Here is a 15,129-nt window from a genome sequence, read left to right as displayed (position 1 = left end):
GTTCCTGAGGATAGCCTATGTCCTTCAAGCTCAAGTGCACTGCGCCTCTAAGAGTGCCATCGTCACCTGAAGTCCCCATTACTCACCCATCTTTTCGTACAGTGATGCACTTATTGTCCTAGTTGACTCCAACACACTTAAATATATAAAAATCATCAAAATCATCCATAAACATGAGATCCTGATGCTTGAATCCATAATCCAATTCAAAGGAAGTTAATATCAAAGCTAAATAAGTTAAGAGTCATATTAAATGTTAAGAAGCAAGTCAAAGTACGTCCCAAAAGCATTCAAGAGTCTTAAAAAACATTTTAACTTTGCTTTAAGGCTTAAGAAAAGAGTTGAGCAAATAGTAAGGAGTTCAGTTAAATTCTCAAAAGCTATAAGGGAACCAAGGATTCCCTAAGAGTCAAGTTTCAGGTTTTAAAAAAATGTAAAAAGTTGAGTTCACTTCTCAAGACTTATAAGGGAACTAAGTAGTCCATAAGACATTAAACAAAAAAAATTCTAACTTTGAGAAAGAGAGGAAGCTAGACTTGCACATAGCCTGAGTCTAGTTTCAGTAAAAGAAAAAGGAAACTATGATTTCCAACAGAGCTTTTAAATGTAATTTTGAGAAATTATCTCAACCAGAGAATAAGTTGTTTAAAATATATATGAATTAAGTATTTTGAAAAAAGTATTGTGCACCATATAGGGGCGCTAGTTCATATAAACTGAAGTATCCATAAACCATGTAGCCAATATGGACAGATAAAGGATCAACTTTTTAGATGATTCCTTAGTTCTTTTTATCATAAACAAGTGGATCCATTTAGTAGTTCAGGTCCTTTACTGACGGCAATAAGTAGAGCGGTTCTCTTGCAATATGAGGTAATACGTTGTACCATCACTCAGGCTCTTACAGAAACTATATTACTTTTATATATGAGTAAAGTTGAGTTAATTATTATTTATATTTAATGAACTAAGTGTTTACATTATTTTAAATGTTTTTCTTATATTGCATATGTCTTTACTACTTTACATTGAGTTATGAATTCTTGAGTTGAGCAGAGCCAAGGAAAGTTCATTCTTAATCCATTCAAGCCTTATAGTTGTGTTTAGCATTCCAACTCGCGTACTCGTACACCCAATATACTGATGCCATTTAACCAGCATCGTCTTATGATGCATATGTAGGTAACAAGGATTAGCTGCAGTGTGCTTCATTGATGTAGTTTGGGCTCAAGATTTAGTGGTGAGACTCATTGCATTTCAGAGTACATTTTTATTGCATTATAGTTATTTCAATAGAATGTTGTGGGGTTTGTCTCAACATTCATCTTAGTCCGTTTAGAGGCTTCATAGAAAGATAGACAGTTACTAGTTCAGTTTTGGAGTCTCATTTACTTTGTAACTTCATATGTTCTAGTGTTGAGACTTAAGTGCCATTTTTGTAAGACTATCATATTAAGTATTTCTTTTAACCATGCTCTATTTCTTGATTTCGTTGAGTTTAGTATTCCGCTGATTTATGTAAGCCAGGCCAAGGGTTCTCTCAAGACCAGCAATGGTTGTTGGGTGATGTCCACATCCAGTGTGTAGGCTCAGGGCGTGACAGAAACTATAATAAGGTGTGAAAGTCATATGTGGTGCCTTTGATGGTCGACACTCAACATGAGACCACCATTGTATTTTGGCATCCCCTTGAAACTATTATGTGACAAACTCAACACCGAATCTCTCCTCTATATCTGTATCATCTCATAAATTGAAATAGCTAGGATTAGTCAAATAATAAGAATAGTTTTTTTTGGAAAAAATAGGAAGTATGTGGAAAAATTCCAAAGTGCAAAAAGTAAGTTTTTTGTATTTTCAAACGACCATAAATTCTAGATCAAGATGAGTTAGGGCCAGTTCTTGATATAGTTGGAAATACCTTGAAGATATATTTCCAACTCCACCAATTTTGCATAACTTTTATTGAGTATGAGAGGGATATGCCTATCTGAAGTTGGGTGGTTAGATTGAGGAAAATCCAATCCGTATTTTTGTAAGGGTAAAGTTTTCTTTTCACCCTACTATTTCATAATTATTTTTAAGGTTTTATTAGAGGTAAAATAAAGCCTTAGTTCTGTTTTAGAAAAGTCAAATACGCTTAGGACTTGGGAGAAAGAGAATAAAAGAGGAAGATCAAGAATCCTTCAAGAACACAAGGGTTTCGCAAGTGGAATTCGTCCAGGATGATACCTATCGAGGTATGTGAGGTCCTTCAGTGTTGGATTCTTCCACCCATGCAACAATATGTTAAATTCAGCACAATAAGAGTGATTTGATGAACATTGACATTCTTGAGGAAAAACCATTGAATTCTTGTTGGCTGAGTTGTAGTATACCATTGCTTATTCGATTCGTGTTTCCGGGATGATTTACAAGTCTAAACTATTGAGTATTGAGGATTTTAGTTATCATAAGTGTTAGGGGGTGATATCCATGGGAGTTAAGGAGGTTTACAACTGAAAATCAAAGAAGAAAATCCGAAAATCGCGTTTGACAAGCCTTAGAGCGCCATGATTGTCAGATCCCCTCAAGGAAGCCTCTTTCTGACAAGGCCTGGCGCGTTTCGCTAGCCAGAGTCCCTCACGACATTCTCTATCTGTCAGGCTCTGGCGCCCCGCGCCTCTCAGAGCACCAGGGTCACCTGGAGATTCCATTTTCCCTCATCCTTTTTTACGAGTTCCTAAGTGATGTACCTACAATTCGTAGTTGATTCCAACACTCTAGTTCTACCATCTGTGAAATAGAGTAAAAAGGTTAGATACCAATTAGATTCAAGTGAAATAAAGAAGACGAATGGTTTTCCGAAAGTCATATATCCTCTAAAAGAAAAGTAAAGGTGTCCCTATACCGTTCCGCAAGACTCTACTAAACATGTCCTTGTGCGATGAGATAATGGAACATAAATCTCTAATCCTATGTTTGTCACAACTCAAAAGGAATCAATAGTGAAACCTACACTTAACCTCCTAGTTGGGAGAACCAACAAAGTAAACCCCAACATAAATTCAACTGTTCAACTACGGATAACAACCATGATGTAGAATTTTAAAACTTATTAAAGTAACCAACCAAATAAACCACAAAAATCTATTACATTTTATCCCCAAAACCTGAAATTTATCACATCAAGAACATCGAATCTTCAAATTCTAAGTCTAAGAGTATTAAAGACACAAAAGAAATAAATAAAATTATTTATTTTTGAAAAATAAGAACATCATGACATTACCAAGAGAATCAAACACGAGCTTGAATGAATGGCTCCCCCTGGCACCTGATATGCTGGAGACTAGCTAGAGATGAGGGAAATTCAAATTCATTGGTACACTTGATGCACTCGACTAAATAAAAACAAAACAAAAAATACAAGTAGGGCTCAATATATGGCAACATGTACTGAGTAGATATCATCGGCCAACTTAAAATAGTAACAATTATGCCTAAGTAATAATATAAAATAACCTATAACAATTAGCTAGTGATAAACACCAAATGACATGAACTATTGATAAATGAAAAAGTGTCTAATCCTTCACAATATCAAGCACACACATGAGGACACATGCCTCCACACCATGCTCGTTTGAGAAATGGACTCTTTGAGATTTAGTACATTTAGTTAATTCAATATGTTTTCCTCTATAATATTACAATGTCAGACCGTGAAACCCCGATCCAATAATACCTTATCAAAATGTGACACCCTGATCCAATGATACCATATCAGAACGTGATACCATTCCAATAATAACATGTCGAAATGTGACACCCCAATCCAATAATACTGTGTCGAAACGTTACACCCGGATCCCAAAATATATTGTTAATTTATCATTTATTATCACCACTTTTCACTTCCTTTACTATATTTCATCAAAGTCTTCTATATTTAAGGCATCACTTCAATGTAGAGGGTTCAAGATTATAAATTGCAAAGTCTCAGGATTCCAGACCATTCTCAAAGAACACATAGATTATCAAAACTACAAAACCAAGTAAAAACTCACAAAATCAAGTAATCATAGAGAACTTCGTAGTATAACTAAATACATATCAATAACTATTGATAGTCTATCTATCAAATATAATAAACCATAACCTACCTCAATAGAATAACCAAAGTCCAGTTAACTACTTCTCCAATGCTTTTCCTTTCATCAATGCCTCCGAAATTTTTCGATCTATCAAGTATATGTGCATAATTTGTAAGTTAACGAGTCTATAAACAATCATATTATTATATGTTTAGCCCAAAAAAGGATGTGGTGAATTCCCTTTCGGATCTTACATTAAATTAGTTTGAGTAATTTCGTTAATAAAATCATTGCTCGGCTTAATCATGATAGATTGGAAGGCTTTCTCCGAAGGTTGATTCTGGAATCCATTTGGCTTTGTCAAGGGTAGAAATGTCTTTGAAAATGGGATTTTATCTTAAGAAATTGTTTCTGTTATTATATTGAGGGGTAAACTAGATAACGTGGTTATTGAGATGGATATGGACAAACCTTATCATAATGTTGATTGGAAATTCTTGATTTATGTTTTAGAAAGGTTGGCTTTTGATTCTAATGTGACTAATAATATTTGGAGGTCTCTTGCTAATAATTGGTACTCGGTTCTAATTAATGGGCAAGCACATGAATTTTGTCATTCTACTAGGGGAGTTAAGTAAGGGGACCCTCTATATCCTGCTCTTTCTATTTTGATCAGGGAGGTTTTATCTCTATCTCTTAATAAGTTGTTTGAAAGATATAATTTTAATTATTATGGACTACCCAAGTAAAGTTGACATTTGAATCATCTAGCATATGCAGATGATAAATTATCTTTGCAGCAACAGACAGAAGATCCTTAGAACTGATTATGAAAACTCAGATACTATATGAACATCAATATGGTCAACTTATTGATAAGAATAAGAGTTATTATTATGTGTTCAGCGAAGCTTCACAGACTTCCATTAAGGTTGTCGAACAAGTCACAAGTTTCTCTAATAGGAATGGTAATAAGAAGATGGTAAAATTTTCAAAATTGATCAAAAAATTTCATAATAAGCTCCAATTATGGAAAGAAAAGATTATGTTTTTTGCGGGGAAATAATTTTGATAAATCATGTATTGCAATGTGTGCCTATTGACCTTTTATCTACTATTTGCCCTCCGAAATGTGTTATTTATGATATTCATAGGATTTTTCCTAAATTCTTATGGAACTTTAAAGAGGATGCCACAGCCACTCACTAGATTGCTTGATGATCTGTGTTTCAAAGAGTGAGGGAGGTTTGGGGTGTAGATCTTTATTTGATGATTCCAAATATCTTTTAGCAATATTCTGGTTTGAAGTTTAGAACTTCCAATTCTTTATGGGATAATTTCCTGTAAAACAAATATTGTAAGAGAAATAAACCTCAAGTAGTTGAATGGAATGGTTGTTCAAATGTATGGGAGGCTACACTTCAAAATAGATATTTTTTTATCTAGACATTTGGTGGGAACCAAAAGAATGTCATGCTAGTGTTTCGTTTGATAAGTGGACACAATTGGGAGCCCTGCAGTATGTCTTACCTATCTCACATGATTATGGACATGTTAAATTTATTTTCAATTGTACAATACATGATGATAGAATAATGAGGTGTTAGCTGGTATCTTCAATGAGGAGGTTTGTAGGCACATTAAGAAAAAGTTCTGGGAGATAATCCTTAGTGGATACCTAGTGGTATTAGGAAATTTAAAATTGGTTCAGCTGGTTCTGCTTGGAAGCTGTGCCAGGGAGGAAAGAACCTATAGAGTGTAATGAACCGGAAGATCAATTTTGTAATTTTTTTTGTAAAATTAGTTTTTTTTTCAACCCTCGATAGTTGCCCCGAGTTGTTTCTAATCAGTTGATAAAAGTGTTTTTGAAATTTAAAAAAAATTGTTTAACTATGGTTAGATAATTGATGGATATTTATAAGATATTTAATTTAGGTCATAATAATTTCCAAATATTAAATTTATTACATACTCTATACTATTTGACTTTTATTAATTAATTTAGAAAATAAAGAGAAGGAAGAAACTAACTTGTGCATCAGCGGCACGAAACAGAAAACATAAATTAATCGTCCAAACTTTGTATTGTGGTGTATATGTGATGGGTGTCCTATCATCATTTTATTATTGTTATTAGTATACTTGATTGACAGTGGAAAAAAAAGGAAACAATTAAGTGATTTTAAGTTAGAATAATTGGAAAAATTTGTTTATTGTATATGCTGTCTTTTCAATGGAAAAAAGGGAATGGAATGATTATGGAATGATTAGTCAATGCTGACGAAACTAGTGAATGGAAATATATGGCATATAAACGTAATTAAGGTTTGAACAGTAAGAATCCTCGTGATTTTGTTCGTAATTACTTTGTTGTGTTTTTTATTTAGTTATTATTATAATATTATGATTCATGTTTTGTTATATTGGTAATGTAATTGAATATTCGATGTAAGGTATACTGTGAATACCATCCGATTTAGGATATTGGAGGAATTAAGACTTAACCCTAAACTTGAAACTTGAAAAATATGATAGTAGAAATGTGAATTGGAATCAAGATTTACGAACTTGATTATAAATTTTAGTGATTTTTCCAAGCCAAGGCTATACACATAGTAATTTGAGTATTGTTAGTTTCAAAATCTTATTTTCAATATGTACTTGAATAGATTGCATTGACTTGGTAGTTCAATGAAAAGAGAAGGATCAAGTCCAAGGGTGATTGTTTGGTTATTTGAGAAAAGTGAATTTTCAAACCCTTGTTAAGTATGTGGAATTCATGTATTTCCTTGTTATATGTATTTGGGGATAATGAAACTCGGTGATGGGTTGACTAGTCCTCATTGATTAATTATAATGATGAAAAAGGGGTAATAAAAGACAATATGATTAATTGTCTGTGTATGATGTGTTGAGAATGGTTTGAACGGCTTATTGAATAACAGTTGATGTTTTATCCTGATTGTGTTATTGTGAATTGTGTAATGTTATGAAAATGTTTTATCTCCTCATTATTTGTGTGAAAATGTCATTTGAATTGGTTCTAAGACATGGTGGTGATCAATGTTATGTAAAAATAGGATGTACTATTTCGAGGGACACTACACCATATTGGGTCTTAGTCACACTAATTCTAGACTACACTTTTAAAGTGTTTCCTAAAGTACTTTTGGGAACACTTTTAATATGTAGGAATTTTTTTTTACTTTTAGCAACAATACTATTGGCAACACTTGAAAAGTGTACTCTTTATTGCTATAAGATACACGTTATAAGTGTTGCTATAAAATGATATAATTGGCAAAAAATTTTGCATATATGACCACACTATTTTTAATGTCGTATTTTAGTATTTTAAAAATAACACATTATAAGTGTGACCTTAAAATTTTCACCAAAATTTTATATTCCCTCCAACAATTTTAATTCTCCCTCCTATTTGTATTGGCAAAACAAATAAACATTCATTAATAATAAATCAAAAAGACTTTCTCTTTCCTTCTCCATTTCCCTTTCCTTTTCTGAAGAACTCACGCTTTCCCTTTCCTTTCTCTGATATTGTGCTGAAGATCGAGCTCTTTCCTTCGAATCACGCTTTCCTTTTACTTCTCCGAGCTGAAGAACTCAGAATTCCCTTATCCGAGATGAAGATCGAACTGAAGATCGAGCTGCAGAACTGACCGAGCTGACCGAGCTTTCTCTTCTCCTAGCTGAAGATTTCGTCAACGTAAGAGTTGAAGATTTCATCAAACTTCTTCATATTGAATGAATTTTAAATTTTTTTGTTTAGAAGGAATTGATTAGGGTTGTTAGCAAGATGAACTGAAGTTAAGTCTCTCCGTCACACTTTTATTTTTTTTATTTTTTTTTCTCTCAGATTTCTCATTGCAGTACTTGATTTCATACATATTTAGGGTTTACCGCGTAAGAATTCTATCTTTGAAAGTCTAGATTCTAGCTTTAGGGTTTTGATGTTCTTGTGTTTTAATACACTTTTAGGGAATCTAGCTCGTAATTTATCTTTATTAGTTAATTTGTGGGTTCCCTGAGCCTTAATACCTTGTCTCGTGATGTTGAACAAATGAAAAGAAGAAAACTAAATGNGAATGAACAGAGATATTAGTTGTTCCTTCGATAAAAGTAAAAAATGTGAAGATTGAGTATAATGAAATGATGGGCATTAAAAAAAACAAGTGTTGTTGTAATATGTTATCAACATATTTTGAATTTGATATGGAATCGTTACTGTAATGTTTTCGTTGAACATTACTCCTCCAGTTTCTATTTATATGACATAGTTTCAATAAATTTTTTTAAACTTGCGTGTTAAATTTGTTTTGACATTTATGTACCTATAAAACTTTTGAAACATGTAAATTCTCCTGACTAGCTAATCTGAAAAATGGAAGAGTTGAGTTGATGATTCTGCTCTCCAAATTTTGATTTTCTCGACAAAATGAAGAGTTGATGCTAAAGAACTGGGGATCGAAAAAATAAAAATCGAAGAGCTGCAGGACGGAAGCTGAAGAACTGATTTCATCAAGTAAGTACTAATTTACACTTACTTTAGAAACTGAAATAGAGGTGTCGGGTAGTATTGTTAGAAGTGTGTGCTAAGGTGACCTTGTTTCATTGCCACTGTCTGCCCTTGTTGTTGACCCTGCTGCTATTTGGATTGCTGTTGTTGAGTTTTATTGTTAGCTGGGGCACTATGGTCTGGGTTAAGGTCTGAGTGTACCCCCTCATGAAAAACATGAGGCAAATTCCCTCCTCCTGTTTCCCCTTTCTGCAGAAGTGAGGCTGTATTAACAACCCCCATCCATCCCTCCTTCAACTTCAACAATCTTAGTAGATGTTTTAGACAAATTATTTGAGTAAGGTTTCATAGTTGTGATACCTGATATTTTCCTATTGACATCCCCTCCTTGTTGCAATTTTTTTGTTTTTCTTTATCATTTTCATGATCATACCATTTATGTGGTTCCTTTACTGCTAGATGCCCTGTGGTGGAAGGTTCTTCTCTTGTTATAGATTGAATTTCCTGCATTTCAAGTTAGTGAAAGCATTGTGATGTAATATGGGAAGTTTATATGTTGCTTTTGCGGTGTTTTGGGGAGCTTCCTTGGCTGTCTGATTTTGTGGTGAGGTAGGTTACCATGTTGTTTTCTGGGGTCTCACTTCTTGCTGTCTTTGGTTCCTTTTTCTTTGTGTTTGCCATTCTTCTTCCTTCTGTTTATCAGGTTTATTTTGTTTGTTCATCTCCCTACTGTTTTGTTGTTGTTTTTCTGTAGCATCTTTTGCATTGTCATTGTTTTTTTATTTCTCTTTCTTGTTTTGATTCTCCTTGCTTTTATCCTTCTTTTCATTTTCATTCTCTTTTCTATTTCTGTAATCCTCCTCCCTCATTTGAACATTCCATTCCTCTATGTAGTGTCCTTAGTGCCTGCAATACTCACAGTATGGGGGATGTTTTCATATGGTCATTCTTTCCATTCAAGCATGCCTTCAATGGTCATTCTTTGTTGTGTTCAGACTGTGTTTTAATCAAGTTTATTTTGCAAGTCAATAAACACATGTTTAGCATTATAGTTTGCAATGTTGACCCCCCCCCTCACACTTAATTGAGCATTTGTTGTTGCTATTTATTATCTTCTAACTTTTTGGAGATTTATTTTACCCATGGCCATGGACTATGGGTAAATGAGTAAGCATTTAGTGTTGATGTTTTTTTTCTTCTTGAAACTACTGTTCAGTTGGGAACATCAGAAACTGCAGCAGCCATTCACAGGCGAGCACGGAANTGGCGAGCACGAAAGACCTTGAAGAAGAGTATTTCCCTTCTACCCTCACTGGGTATCTGATCAATCTCATGTGTGAATACTTTTTTGACTTGGGAATGAATACTTTGAGCTGGCTAATGGGATTTCTATTGCGGTGCACCATCTCATATATCATTAAGCTGCCAATCTTGATCCACATCACACTTTGAGGTATTTGTTTTCTTTCGATGACATGCTTATGTGATCTAAGTCACTGTTAAAAGAGCTTTCCCTATATTCTTAAGCAAGACCTTGGCAAAAACTGTGATATAAAGGTTTTAGGAGAGCAAGCTATTTTCATCTGTGATTCAATTTTCTTGACCTCTCAAACAAGTTTGAACAACAAAATTTTGTAGATGAGTACCTTTAGCTTTGTGTGTTAAACAAACAATGTACCATTTCTATCAAGAAAGCCTTCATATGGTCTCTTCTAATTTCAAAATTTTCTTTTTTGTCAAATATAGTAATATTTTCATGTTGAGTTCCAGTTCCTTCATTCACCTATGCCATAAACTAAATTTCTCAAAATTGCAATTGATTTTGTGCATAAGTTGATTCTTGTCTAGTCGTTTGTACCTTATTTATGACATGTTAAGAATTTGATTTATGGCCATGGGTAACATGAATCTCCACAATGTTAGAACATAAATGCTGACTTTTTTATGTGGGTAAGGGACGTTTGTAAAAGTTGCTGAAAATATTGGGAAAGTCCTTATGGTAATTACTTTACTCATCATTTGTTTTAGGATGGTGTTGATGGTCTTGGGTCCAATTATTCAACATTTCTTTTTTCTTATGATTGGATTGTTGTCCAGACTCACTCACACTCGCCCCTGTATTTATTCACAACTTTCCACAGCCTTTTGTCCCATGGCATTAACATGCTCATGGTCAACAATTTGATCATTAAAAAAATGGTTGAGCATAGAGTTAGAGGGAGTGGACTTACCATTTTGATGATTCTCCTCTTTTGAGATTGTGTTCTGTATTTTAGGGACAGTAGCTTGGAATTCCTGAAAAATGTCTTGTGAATCGTTAGTGGTATCAACAAGTATACCTGTTTTAGGAGAGTTTTCCTTGCTTGGGCTTAAAAATGTGAAATATGTAATTCTTCAAATCTGCAGATCTGCGGATCTATGTTGCATCTTAAAAATGTGTTGTGGTATCTTGTTGTTCTATATTTAGTGGAAAAATTGTAATCTAAAATTTATAGGTAAGTCTGCGAATGTGCAATATGCAAATCTGCATATCTGTACTTTCAAGCTTGGGTTTTTACTTTTGGTCTTCTAAATAATGTGTTTGAACTTCTTTAAAATGTTATTTACAACTTGAACATGCTTCTCGGTAAGATGAAACTGGCGTAGAAGAACAAAAAGAGATCTTTTAAAAATTTGAGTGGCAAAGGTATGTGACTAGTTGACTGCTATCAAGAAAAAGAGATCTCTATTTGTTTTTGAATATTGTTGAATGCTGGTGAAACACTCTAAATGTTTAACAATTTTCTCTTTTTAGTTGTTGTTAGTGGCTTGTTTGGTATGGTTAGAGTCTTGTTTTTGCTATGTGAGACTTTGTTTCCATTTTAATTATGTTTTGGGTGTTAGATGTTAAGATTCGAAATGGTATTTCTCTACTACTCTATTCGACTGATCCTTTAGTGTATACCATAGTCAATCTGAAATCTGCAATCTGCAGATTTATTATTTTCTATAACTTCCAAATGCAATGCGGAATTTGAAATCTGCAGATTTACTATTTTCTGTAATTTCCAGATGCAATCTGGAATTTGAAATCTGCAGATTTACTATTTTATGTAACTTCCAGATGCAATCTGCAGATATATTACCTGAGTATGCAATCTGCAGATGCGTGTGCTCTTCTTCACTGAGATTTTCTTGAATTAGTGTCACCACATGCTATCTGTTTAGTTTGTTGAATTGCTTCAATGGCTTTGTCCTTCTCTTCTTTCCTCCATTTCATCCTCCTAAACCCATATCTCTCCCATTTTCATCTCGAATGTGTTTCTTCAACTGTTTTACCTTCTAAAGCAAAAGAACTCTTGCAAGATTTCACACCAAAGCAATTTCTCGACACCCTTCGTTAAGAAAATGATGAAACTTCAGCTTTTCATCAGTTTAAATGGGCTTCTAAGCAGCCCTATTTTACACCCACTTTGTCTATATATGAAAAGATTCTAAAGAATCTTGGAAATATGGGATCTTTTGATTTAATGAAGGGGGTATTGGATGATATGAAGAGATTGAAGATTGAATTAGTTGAAGGTACTTTCTTTATCTTTATTGAAAGTTATGCAAAATTTGAGTTGTATAATGAAGCTATTAAGGTTCTTGATATGATGTGGAATGAGTTTTGTGTAAAGCCTGGTACTTCTAGTTATAATTTGTTGTTGAATGTTCTTCTTGATGGGAATAAAGTAGTTGAAAATGTGCATAGTAGAATGTTGGATGAAGGTGTAAAGGCAGTAAAAGGAACACCATCTGGCTGTAAAGGCATCAAAAGTAGAATGTGCATAGTACAGTTTTGACCTAATTTTTAGCAATAAAATAGAAATATTGAGGTTATGAATCAATCCTTTTATACAAAAATATTGACCTATTGTTGCATGAATGATTATAAAAACTACTACAATTTGGACTTCTTGCCTCTTAAATAAATGTTGCAATATGGAACTTCTTGCCTATTCTATAACCATCGCAATCTGATTTGTGTAGGGAAATGGAGGTGAACAAATTCGAAGAGGATGATGAAAAGTTTTTGAACTGTTGTAAAAGTTTGAATACATTAATTTGATTTTGTGAAATATATTCATTTGTGAAATATATTGAACTATTGTAAGAGTACTTTTTGAACTATTGTATACACATTTTGAATATTAATGCTTTATAAGTATGTGTATGTACACAACACATATTATATTTTGAAGTTTATGGAAAATCTATCAATTTGAATTACTTATTAGCTAATTTCATGCTTTAGATTATTTATCGCAAAACAATATTGGTATGTTTTAATTAGAAATTGTGGCATACAAATTGTGTGACCTTTTTGTCTATTAGGCTACGCTTGAAAGTGTTGATGCTAAGGCCACACTTTTAAGCGTAACTGAAAAGCATGGCCTTTTTGCCTTTAAGGCTACGCTTGATAGTGTCGCTGCTAAGGCCACACTTTTAAGCGTAGCTGAAAAAGCGCGGTCCTTTTGTCTTTAAGGCTAAGCTTAAAAGTGTTGCTGCTAAGGCAACACTTTTAAGCGTAGTTGCAGAAGCGTGGCCTTTTTGCCTTTTGGAAACTCTTTCAAGCGCAGCTGCTAAGGCAACACTTTTAAAGTGTTGCCTAATATCTAAGATTACGGGTTTTTCAGCCACCCCTGAAAAAGTGTTGCTTAAAGTCAAAAAGTGTGGCCTTTTATCAAAGACCACACTTTTCAAGGGAGATAGCTTTGAGATGTTCCTTTGGATTTTTCTCAGTGTTGCTTGGTAAAGAACCTTGAATTTTTCCAGATACAAGTGTTGCTATTTCACTTACCTGAATTTCCAAGTTTCTAATAGCTAAATGATGGCTTTCAACCTTCTCATTCGTGACTCTGATGTGTTTTTTTATCAGCTAATCAGTAGCCTTCAGGTGTTTAATGTGAAAAACTTCAATGTTTGATTCTTGAATTATCTGAGGTTGTTGTTGGTACTGCTGAAAGTTCTGTTGTCCTCTATTTTGATTTCGAAAACCAGATGGCCCTTGCTGCTTTTGATTAAAAAATCGTTGAGGATTATCAGCGCCATTATGATTACTCCATTGAAATCCTGGGTGTTTTTGTGCCATAGAACTACTAATTGGATATTTATTATTATACCCAATAGCGTTTACATGTTCATCATTTTGAACATAAACTTGATACTCATGATTCAGATGATTACTTACACAAACATCACAATTTTCAAGTTGTGATAATGATTGATAACTTACCTGAAATGATTCAAATTATTGTGTTAGAGTTGTGATTTGTTGGGTAAATGAATTTAAAGCGTCATATTGATTGATTCCTACTGCTTTTTTCCTAATCACTCGGTCAGATGGCCATTGAACTGTATTTTCTAAAATTTCATTAAGTAGTTCTATTGCTTCTGCAGTTGTTTTGCTCATTATAGATCCTCCTGATGCTGCATCAATTACATTTCTAGCAGATTGTTTTAGGCCAAGATAAAAAAAATTAAAATATATCGGGATTTGAGATTCCATGGTGTGGACATTTTCTTAGCATTGAACTTAGTCTTTCCAAAGCCTGATAAACAGGTTCAATATCTGTTTGCATAAAATTATTAATTTCATTCTTCATTATAATTGATTTTGCAAGTGAAAAGTACTTGTTAAAAACTTTCTGTGTCATTTGATCACATGTGCTAATAAAACCTCTTTGTAAGCTACGTAACCATGTCTTGGCTTCTCCTTTTAGTTAAAAAGGAAAAATTCGCAATCTAATTCCATCAGTTGTGACACCATTGTACTTACAAGTTTAAACTTGTCACGACCCAAAATGGGTCGCGAGTGGCACCCACACTTACCCTACTATGTGAACGAACCAACCAATCTTAACCCCAACATTTGTACAATAATAAACAGAAAATTAATGTGGAAGACTTAAAACTCATCAATGAAAATCGATTAAATAACTTCTAAAAACTCAATTCTTATCATCCCCAAAATCTGGAAGTCATCACCACAAGAACATCTATACACAAATTACTAAATTTAAGAATATCTAAGAAGCTAAAATAAATAAACAGCTAGTCCATGCCGGAACTTCGAGGCATCAAGACATGAAGAAGAAGATCCAGTCCGAGCTAGGAACAATAGCTCACCCTGAGATCTGGTGTGACGAAGACTGGCTAGAGTTGCGGTTGAGTTGAAGACGATGGCACGTTTGCTGCACTCCACAAATAACAAAGAAAAACAATTACAAGTAGGGGTCAGTACAAGGCACAATTACTGAGTAGGTATCATCGGCCAACTCAAAATAGAAAGCAATATATTTCAGATAATACATAAAATCAACTAATATTCTTAACAGGTGATAGCAACAAGTATAAAAATCATTTATAACATCACCAACCACATCTATGAGGATTCAAGCCTCCACACCATAATCTTTTGGGAAACAGGTTCTTTAGATTGAATATATTAACATATTTCAAGATTCATTCTCTTTACTAATCCTGGTGTCGGAA

At 33.7% G+C, this 15,129-nt stretch overlaps 2 long non-coding RNA genes across 2 annotated transcripts; both read left to right on the top strand.

Moving 5' to 3' along the window:
* Window positions 1-7,530: 7,530 nt before the first annotated feature.
* Window positions 7,531-9,876, top strand: LOC107026966. The gene is made up of 3 exons (XR_001457702.2): window positions 7,531-7,803; window positions 8,467-8,619; window positions 9,830-9,876. It is a non-coding gene; the product is annotated as an uncharacterized LOC107026966 (long non-coding RNA).
* Window positions 9,877-9,881: 5 nt separating this feature from the next.
* Window positions 9,882-12,864, top strand: LOC107026965. The gene is made up of 2 exons (XR_001457701.2): window positions 9,882-10,066; window positions 12,625-12,864. It is a non-coding gene; the product is annotated as an uncharacterized LOC107026965 (long non-coding RNA).
* Window positions 12,865-15,129: the final 2,265 nt, after the last annotated feature.

The sequence above is a fragment of the Solanum pennellii genome, chromosome 8, assembly GCF_001406875.1.
Source record: "Solanum pennellii chromosome 8, SPENNV200".
In the NCBI taxonomy this organism is placed as follows: domain Eukaryota; kingdom Viridiplantae; phylum Streptophyta; class Magnoliopsida; order Solanales; family Solanaceae; genus Solanum; species Solanum pennellii.
The sequence above is the reverse complement of the archived record's forward strand: the minus strand, read 5'-3'. Positions and strand labels throughout refer to the sequence as shown.